General features: G+C 36.8%; 1 non-coding gene across 1 annotated transcript; it reads left to right on the top strand.

Annotated features, from left to right (window-relative positions):
• The first annotated feature begins 7091 nt into the window (after window positions 1–7091).
• TRNAG-CCC (transfer RNA glycine (anticodon CCC)) lies at window positions 7092–7162 on the top strand. The gene has a single exon. It is a non-coding gene; the product is annotated as a tRNA-Gly (tRNA).
• Window positions 7163–9363: the final 2201 nt, after the last annotated feature.

Consider the following 9363-nt stretch of genomic DNA (forward strand, 5'->3'; position numbering starts at 1 on the left):
CCTACTACAAGTCCCATAGAAAATATAAACTGACAGAGAGTCAATGATCATTTTGATTCCATTCCTCTGTGTGTGTGTGTGTGTGTGTGTGTGTGTGTGTGTGTGTTTCAAGGAGAGATAATGTGAAAGCCATTTTTAGAGAAAGCATCTCAAACTGTTGAAGGAGAATGATGCCTGACAAGCATTTCTTTTATTGAATAATCCAGTTTACAAATGCTAGCAGACAGACCGAGGGGACTTGGCCAGGCTAAAAATATGACAACCACAATCAAAGCCCAGATGGAAAGTGTGCTTTGAATAATATTCATAGAGGAGAGGAAGTTTCTCTTCAATGAATTTGGATATTTTAACAGATCATCTAGTCTAGATATATCATTGTTCTTTAGTGGAAAATCCCATTCAGGGGAAAAAAATAGAAAAAAAGGAGAAGGTTGAAAAGCTCTAAGTACTTCACAAGATCTGCGACTTGTGTGCGTGTGTGTGTTTGAAAGTCTCTGAAGCACTGCGGCCTGGGTGCACACTGACAGCTGAAAGTAAATCAAAGGAGCATTTGGGGAAAAAGCACTTGAGTAGCCAACTTGCCTCTTTCATAGATCCTTACAAAGAATATAGGCATGCTGGGGCATTTTTGTCTTAGCAATTACTACTGAGATTCACCATTGCAGCGATCCATGGAGATTCACTGAAAAGGTTAATGGCATCTATCAGATTTACAGGGTACAACAAGGAAGTTGGCACATTCCCCTGGTGCGAGGTGTAATGTCACCTGTGTGGGCAGAGCAGTCCACATTCATTACCATTCATTGGCCAAATGGCCTGGGTTTTAACCAGCCTTGGAATGTAATCTGTCAACAGTTGAGCATTCATAATGGGAAAAGGAGCTAGGGAGATTCTAGTAGAAAAGACAACAGAACCAGCATATCAAGCTATCAGCTGATGGACCTTTCAAGAGAGTCAAGAGAGATCAGTGCTTGCAATGAAAAGTTGATACTGTATAAAAACAAGGTGACAATGAATATCCAGAATCTGGAATGCAACTCTTTTAAAAATAACTTCATTAGCACACCCACAGGCAACCTACAATTGCTTGTGTAAAGCTGTTTTTTTCTCATCTACTAGCTCTTGCACAGAGTTTTCAAGAAGCTGTTCAGATTTGTGTAAATATGTGACTATAATTGGCTTTCCAATTTCACAGCTTATCAAAGGCAGAAAGGGGGGCTCACTGACATTTCAAAGACAATAAGCACATTTGATGCAATGGTCTATGATTCTCTCCAATGTTTTTAACCCATGATTGGAGAAACAGATGGTTAGATTTTCTAGGAAGCTTAAAACAGAAGCTGAGCTAATAAAAAACTGCTCAGCTATCTGATGGGGCAAATCCTTTCAATAGCCTTTTTTTACCTCTTTCCCAAATCACAACCCATCAGAAGAAGGATTTAGCTTTACAAAAAGATATTTACCAGTAAGCTTTCTGCAAAAGAGGAGGGCATGCTTTGTTAAACCAGATGCATTTTATTTTTCCTGGAACCAAGATTTATGAAAGCAGTATGCTCATATTTCTCCATATACAGTAATTGGAACTCATTATGCTAATTGTATTTCCATTATCACTAATTAACAATCAGAGTGACCTGGCCCACAGTCTAATTTGTCTTTAATCTGTTTTTGTATAGGGAGTTTTACCCTGTAATTTCAAGGTGATAATTCTATTCAGTGCAACTTTATGAATTGCAGAAGGTAACACTTCTCATGTTCCATACTATCCCTTTGCAACTGTTTGAAGTAAAATGGATGTACCTGTATAAGCCCTCTCACTGATGAGCTAAATACTTAATTTGACATTACATGAATATTCTTCATATTTTTTCTCAGATTAAACAGCCAGTAAAAGCAATGGGACAGTTGCCTAATTCAAACTCCCCTTCTCAATTTAAAATATGGTTTACTTACTCTAAGAAGCAGTTGACATTTGCTGTCATCAAGAAGGAAACATTGTGTTTCAAGTACCTCCTAATGATTAGTTAACACCTTATAAATATTTCCAAATGACAACTCTCTGATAAAAGAGAGAAATGACAGGTTTGGATCATCAAGAAATTTGCATATCATAAACATGAGATATTGATGGTAGGGGAAGATGCAATGCATTCATGGTATTATACCTCAGAGGTCATGCTTATTATTTAACAGAAATTTTCTAGCAGTAGGGTGGTTTAGAGGTAGGATGTCAGATTTGGAACCCAAGGTTCTGAACTCAAACCAAGTTACAATACTTCAGTAAAAAATATTACTCTCTCCTGTTGTCCGGTTAATATAGGTGTCAGGGTACATACCTTGCATGTGGATAACCCCACTTCAAACCTCACCTGGGTGGTCCAGTTAATTCATAGCATCGTAGGGCCTGTGTAACATTTCTACCTGTGATCCTAGAATTGAGCCCTAGACCCAATTAGATAAGAACCACAGGATGAGGGTACCTGAACACTGCTTGGGAAAAAAATTCCCAACCTAATAAGTACAAACAAATATAGAAAATACCACTTTCTAAACTTTTGATTTTTATCAACTTTAAAATTAATATGATATATTTAAGATGAATTATGGGGATTGTATCAAGCAATGATAAAGATTGAGATCTTAGGAATTAGAATGAATTCTATTTTGAACTTCTGCATATACTATAGGTAACTTTAGGAATTCATATCTTTGTGATTATAAAAGTGGGAATAATAAGATTTTCTTCTCCAGAGATGTTTTTTAGTTAAACCGATTGAAGATTAATGTCTATAAAAATCTTTCCCCATTCTAAAGTGGAAGAGAAGAAACAGTCAGGGTAATGTGCTTGGATCTATTTTTTTTTGGAGGAGAGGGAATATTGGGGCCACCTCCAGTTATGCTTGGGTCTTATTCCTAGTTCTGGGTTCAGTGGTCACTCATGAAAATGTTTGAGTGACCATGTGTAATGCCAGGTATCAAACCTAGATCAGCTTCTTGCAAGGGAAGCTCCTTAACTTCATACTATCTTTCTGGCACAAAGATAAATTCAATAGAGATGGGGCTGTAAATCTCCTAATTCAGCAGAATGTGTTTTGTTTTGCATTCTGAGGATTGATGTGAATATTACCATACTGATCCAATCCAAAGAAAAGACTTTTGTTGGGGAGGACCAAAAATCATATTGGAGCAGTGTGGAGTAAAAGAGAGAAGATAAGAAATTTAAATTATAAAATAAGAACTTGGGGTGGTAAATAGCAAAGTGATTAGGACTTGTACCTTGTATTTGACCTAAATTCCATTCCCAAAACCACTTGACTCTCTGAGCACTATTTTTGAGTGCCCTTAGTACTAAGGTGATCCGGGTATCCCTAGCCCTGCAGAGTCCTAGCAGCATCTTACATTGGTTCACATGGCTGAGAATTGCTTGTAGAGCCCCTGGGCATACTGAGCAATGATTGGGAGAAACCCTTTAAAACATTAAAACTAGCAATAATAATATAAAAAAGATAACTTTATGTTAGAAAAAATTATGCCTCTAATTGTCCAGAGAAATCACTGAGATTTCGATGGCAAGTGTCCAATCCACCTTTTTTCCCATATGCTTGTTTCTCCTCTGAGTTAACAAAGTTACAAATGGCCTCAGGTTCTGTAGGTTCCGTGAATTATATCGTCTAAGACTGGATGACCTGGTTTTCCTTTGTGTGTCTGAGTGCCACCAAAGTTAGCAACTTTGATACTCCTTTAAGGGAAAATAAAAAAGCAGCCTTGTATGATATCCTGCCCCCACTGCTATCTGGCTTTCTTCCAGAACACTTCCAAATCAGCTGGGTCTCAACATGCTCCCTTAGCACACAGAGTTTACATGATCTCAGGGAGCTCTATTTCTTAGTTTGTCTCTTTCTTTGCATAACCAAGATTGTTTTTCAAGTTTCCAGTTTCAGATACGACAGTGACTCTATAGTAGACCCTGATTCCACATACACATATACACAAATGTTATTTGCTTTTCCTTGTTCATGATATAAATCACAGGATATCACCTAATCAACGAAATAATCTTAATCAATGCTTCACCGTCTGGCTTTCCACAACAATTCCAACTCCCTGTTGATGTTTTCCATCTTCCCTTCTGTTAGACCAGATGGTGCATGTTCTAACCTCTTTATTATCTTTTCTGGCCATAGTAGTCTGTCCAAAGATTGTTGTAGGAAACCCCCTGCTCTGTCAGTATCAATAGCCCTGTCCTGACTAGTAAATATCTTGATGACTCAGGCAGCCTTTGATAATGATTAATATTTTTTGAACCTGAGCTTTCTTCAAAATCATTGACTGACTAGTCCATAATTACTCAATAATACAACCACTTTAATCTTTATATGTCTGTTTGAGCTTTCTTCTTCAGGTAGGAACAATCTAGCTGGAGTCTTTTGCATATGGCATGATGCTCTTTCACAAAGAGAGCTGGTAATTAGCATTGACCAACAATTGCAATAGCTTCATTTCTAGTGTGCTACAAAATAATAAAGAATCATCACCCCTCAACACTGGAGGAAACTAGTCCATTGCATAATTTTATATACAAAATCATAATTTAATTGTATGACTCTTTCTAGAGGATTTTCTTCCATTTATATGTTTGTGGGAACCAATAAAACACAGTTTAAAAAGCTTAAATAACTGACAGTTGAACATCAGTGATACTGTGGCTTGACAAGAAGACAATTGGAAGTCAGTTACATCTATGAATCATTTTGAACAGTGATCATCAAGCCTATCCTTGTCTCTCTGTGTGTATATTTTGTGTCTATATATGTATGTGAGTAAAATTATTAGCACTAAATTAATTCAAATATAACTTTACTGCCTTTATAAAAATCATTTTAAAATTTATACCTTTAAACAAGTTTAATTTCTGAACTTTATTTTATTTCTAAACCACAAATTTATATAATACAATGAGTAGAAAATAAAAGAGATATATATAGTTGGGAGAAAGCATCAGTATCTAAATTCCAAAGAATACACATCAGTCACTGAGTGGATAGATATGCTAACTCGGCATCATTTTTCTATGGTATCTGACAGAACTGAAAATCACAGTGCAGAGAGATTTTATCATGAAGGATTTTCAATTCGTTGTTTAGAAAGATAGATCTGCAAGTATCCTCTTTATCCCCAATGACTATAGAATGTGAATAATCTTGTTATAACCATATTTCATGTAAATTTTATCTCTGGATAAGGTAGATTTCCTTCTAAGCAATTTATATTTTATTTTTTTCCCAATCTGGTGAGGATTATAATACACGTTTGGTCCCATAGTTACAATAAAGCTCATAGTGGCCCTTCTCACTATGGGAGCACATCAACTGCATTATGAGAATAGTCTCTTCCTTTGCCAGGCTGACTGTGTGTAAAAGATTTCCTAGAGCACACATAATCTGTGTTTGAATCTTATAGCATTATCCAAACCGCAAACCAAAAAATATAGCCAGTAAGTTGTTGTTAAGGCTTCCCATTTCCCATTGACTTTCATGACCATAACTCTAATACATAAGGAAAAATAACAACCAGGGCTTCTTTGCCCTGTTCATAAATTTAGTCTGATACTAGAGAATGCAAATTTTACCCCAAGCAGTATATCAATAGAGGCTAATGTGATTAAAGTCTTCCTTGTAGTCGACTTAGCATAGACTTTACATTATTCTAACTTTATTGGTAAGTTTTCTAAGATTTGGGACACTTTCAACTCCTCCTTTACTATACAAGAAGAGGAATGGAAATGTTCCATTCTGCAATTGCTGAGTATATCACTGTTCTCTATTTGCATACTGTCTGATGATTTGCATGTGAGGGCAGCCAAAAGGTCTCAGTATCATTTCTTTATAAAACCATTTCTTTGCTTATAAGATTTCCCATAAGCATGGCTGAAGAAAATGGGTGAGACTGGATTTCTGAAACTGTTTAAGGAAACATCTTCCAGACTGAGAAATATGCAACAGGCTTAATAAAGCATCTAAAGTGTTCAAGTATTCTTCAAACTGTGGATGAAAGAAATCCAAATTTCTCCATTTCCTACTCCTCCCCCAAATATCTGAAGAATCTGAGCCTGAATTTTCTGATTTTTCTGATGAAAATCTGAATTTTCATCCCGCAGGTCCTTAATGAATTTGAACCTGATAATAATTGGAGCCTTTTCAATGCCTGCTTATTTGTCTTTTCTTACTTTCTACAAAGTTGTTATTATGAATAATTCCTTCTTTCTCAAATTATAGACTTATTTAAATACTTCTTTCAGCTTCATTTTTTTCCCCAAGTAGAATAAAAAAAAAACAATTCAAAGGCCAGGAGATAATACAATGTTTAGTGTGCATGCCTAGTATATGCTGGATCTGAGTTTCATTTTCAGCACCACATGGTTCCCTAAGCATCACCAGATGCAGCCCTGGAGGTCCTCTGCACCACAAGAGTGTCCTGTATAATCTCTATCACCACATGACCTGAGTACTCCCATGTCCATTCTCAGGCCCTTGCATTAAACTGCCAGCCTGCTTAGCTGAGAAGCCCCAGTGTAGATGCTGGCATGTCTGAAGATTGCTTGGGAGTTCCTGTACCTCAAAACTAAGTTCACACATTTACTTAAGATTTTTAAATGTTTTTTATTAGTTCCAGATATTTTATTCTTTATGATTTTATTCTTACAGAAAGTATAATGCAAAAAATGACTTAAGTAATTTAGTATTGGATATACCAAACACAGTAACAAGTCTCACAATGGAGACGTTACTGGGTCTGCTCGAGCAAATTGATGAACTATAGGAGGACAGTGCTACCAGTACAATTTAGTCAAAGCAACAAGCAATTTGAAAATCCTGCAAAGAATTCTTATTTTCTGTTTAATATATTCCTCTTGAACTTTGTTTCTTCGAAAATTTCCTCCCCTCGCTGCCATGCACACTGAAAAAAAAACAACTCAGAATTTCAAAGTAAGATAAATGTTAAGGTTCACCAGAATGATCCATAGAAAGTTATGTGATGTGTTTTTAATAAAGATGGGTGATTTTTACTTTATACAATTTATGCTAACCTATGCGCCGCTGGTGTAGTGGTATCATGCAAGATTCCCATTCTTGCGACCCGGGTTCGTTTCCCGGGCGGCGCACTTTGCTTTTGGACTGGAGCGATAGCACAGCTGGTAGGGCGTTCGCCTTACAAGCGGCCAACATGGCCGACCGGAGTTCGATTCCTCAGCCCCTCTCGGAGAGCCCAGCAAGCTACCGAGAGTATTCGATATGCCAGACACAGTAACAACAAAGTCTCCAATGGAGACGTTACTGGGCCTGCTTGAGCAAATCAACGATCAACGGGAGGGCCTTTACCTTTACCTTTACCTTATTTTTACCTAGGGAATGTAGATAGTCATTTCATTCTCTCATCTGTTCCTCCATTTGCTAACTTTAAAAATATAAAGTCACCACAAGACATACTTGATCTGAGGGAAAAAATGGAGAAAAAGGACTTAGTAGATATAAGGAAACTTCCATCCTCAAAAAGCTGAATACACATTCTTCTCAAGTGTGCATGGAACAGTCTCCAAAATAGACCACATGCTGAGCCACAAAGCATACCTCCATAAAATTAAGAAGATAGAGATTGTATCAACAATCTTCTCAGACTACAATGCATTAAAATTAGAAGTAAATCACATGCACAAACAGAAAACTAAATCAAACACCTGGAAATTAAACAATTCACTTTTGGACAATGAGTGGCTTACAAAGGAAATCAAAGAGGAAATCAAAAGAATCCTGGAAAATGAGGACATGAGTAACCAAAACTTATGAGACACAGCAAAAGCTGTGTTAAGAGGAAAGTTTATAGCTCTGCAAGAATTCCTCAGGAAGGAGGAAAGAGCCCACATAAGTAACCTAACCTCACAGTTTAAGAGCTTGGAGAATGACAAACAAAAGGATCACAATCTGAAAAGGCGGAAGGAAATAATAAGACTCAGAGCAGAGATTAATGGGATGTAAACCCAAAAAACAATCCAAAAGATCAATGAAACCAAGAGCTGGTTCTTCGAGAAAATAAACAAGATCAATAAGCCTCTAGAAAAACTCACAAAGAAAGGGAGAGAGAAAACCCTAATAAACCGAATCAGAAACGAAAAGGGGGTCATTACAACAGAAAATACAAAAATACAAAGGATCCTCAGGGAGTACTTTGAGAAGCTTTATGCCATGGAACATGAAAACCTTGAGGAAATGGATAAATTCCTACATTCCTATAGACTCCCAAGGCTGAACCAAGAAGACCTGGAATTCTAAACAGACCTATCACCATCAAGGAAATAGAAACGGCAATAAAAACTCTCTCCAAGCACAAAAGTCCTGGCCCAGGTGGATTCACTAGTGAATTCTTCCAAATCTTTAAAGACAACTTACTCCCAATCCTCTTTAAGCTTTTCCACAAAATTGAAATATCAAAAACACTTTTGAACAGTTTCTATAAAGCAAATGTCACCCTGATAACAAAAGCAGACAGAGATACCACAAACAAAGAGAATTACAGGCCAATATCCCTGATGAACACAGATGCAGAGATCCTCAACAGACTATTAGCAAGTAGAATCCAACAACTCATCAGAAAAATCATACACCATAACCAAGTAGGATTCATCCCAGGGATGCAAGCGTGGTTTAACATTTGGAAATCAATCAACATAATCCATTATATCAATAAAAGAAAAGATAAAAACCATATAATCATATCAGTAGACACAGAGAAAGCATTTATGATGAAAATTTTCAGCAAAATAGGCATTGAAGAAACTTTCCTCAATATAGTCAAAGCCATCTACCACAAACCCACAGCAAGTATCATTCTCAATGGGGAAAAACTAAAAGCCTTCCCTTTAAGATCAGGCACAAGACAAGATTGCCCACTCTCATCACTCCTATTCAATATAGTACTGGGCACTGCAGTTAGGCAAGAGAAAAGTATCAAGGAATACAGATAGGAAAGGAAGAGGTCAAACTATCACTATTTGCAGACGATAGGATACTATACTTAGAAAACCCAAAAGATTCTACAGAAAAGCTCCTAGAAACAATAGGTCAGTTTAGTAAAGTGGCAGGCTACAAAATCAACACCCAAAAGTGCATGGCTTTCTTATATACAAATAATGAAAGAGAAGAAAGAGATATTAAAAAAAATCCTGTTCATAATAGTACCTCAGAAAATCAAGTACCTCGGAATCAGCTTAACCAAAGAGGAGAAGGAACTATACAAGGAAAACTACAAAACACTACTTCAAGAAATAAAAGAGGACACTAGGAAATAAAGACACATCCCCTGCTCATG

The sequence above is a fragment of the Sorex fumeus genome, unplaced genomic scaffold (genome assembly GCF_029834395.1).
Source record: "Sorex fumeus unplaced genomic scaffold, SorFum_2.1 ptg000006l, whole genome shotgun sequence".
NCBI classification, from domain to species: Eukaryota; Metazoa; Chordata; class Mammalia; order Eulipotyphla; family Soricidae; genus Sorex; species Sorex fumeus.